This window comes from Microtus ochrogaster, chromosome 10 (genome assembly GCF_000317375.1).
Source record: "Microtus ochrogaster isolate Prairie Vole_2 chromosome 10, MicOch1.0, whole genome shotgun sequence".
Classification (NCBI taxonomy): domain Eukaryota; kingdom Metazoa; phylum Chordata; class Mammalia; order Rodentia; family Cricetidae; genus Microtus; species Microtus ochrogaster.
Genome location: NC_022016.1, coordinates 57,561,698 through 57,562,348, shown reverse-complemented (window position 1 = coordinate 57,562,348; position 651 = coordinate 57,561,698). Strand labels below are relative to the sequence as shown.

General features: G+C 45.9%; 1 protein-coding gene across 1 annotated transcript in view; it reads left to right on the top strand.

The window, feature by feature from the left end:
* The window catches only part of Sfpq (splicing factor proline and glutamine rich), a 21,405-nt gene that overhangs the window by 12,202 nt on the left and 8,552 nt on the right, over positions 1-651 (top strand). The gene's annotated exons all lie outside the window — the stretch shown is intronic.

Sequence of the window (651 nt, the reverse complement as noted above, 5' to 3'; positions counted from 1 at the left end):
TTTTTTTTGACGTTCCATGTGGCACAAGCTGGCTTCAAACTGAATGTAGGTGATAATGTACAGATAAACGAACGCCTGATCATTCTGATTCCACCTCCCAAATGATGGGCTCACATGCCAAACCTGATAGCCTCCGATGGGGTTTTAATTAAATAAAATCTTTGTGGTTAAACTCTGTGAGATTTTCCTCTAACTTCATTGGCCAGGCACAAAGAAGAGTTAGATAGCAGGTGCTCAATTTATAACTTTGAACTAGTAAACAACTTCTTCTGAACAGGAATAGCGGACTGCTCAAAGAAGAATAAAAGAGCCGGGACGTTTGATTTAACGGGGAAGTCGCGAGGCATGCCCATTCAAATTTCTTCCAACAAATCACAGAGGCGTATTCACAACTCCTTTTCCCTTCATAGGTCAAATGGAAACCGTAGCCCCTCCCTTCCTCCCGCCTCTCTCAAGGGAGCCAATAGGGAGGATTAACGGGTCATCATCAAGTACTGTACTTTCTATTGGCCGAGCGAACTGTCAATCTAGGGAAGGCGGGCCAAACTTAACTGGCCTATTTAAGAAGAGGACAAAGGCGGCGCGCAGCTTGTGTCGTCCGCCATTTTGTGTGAAGCAAGGTGGCATCCACGTTCCCCGAGCGTCTTCTCC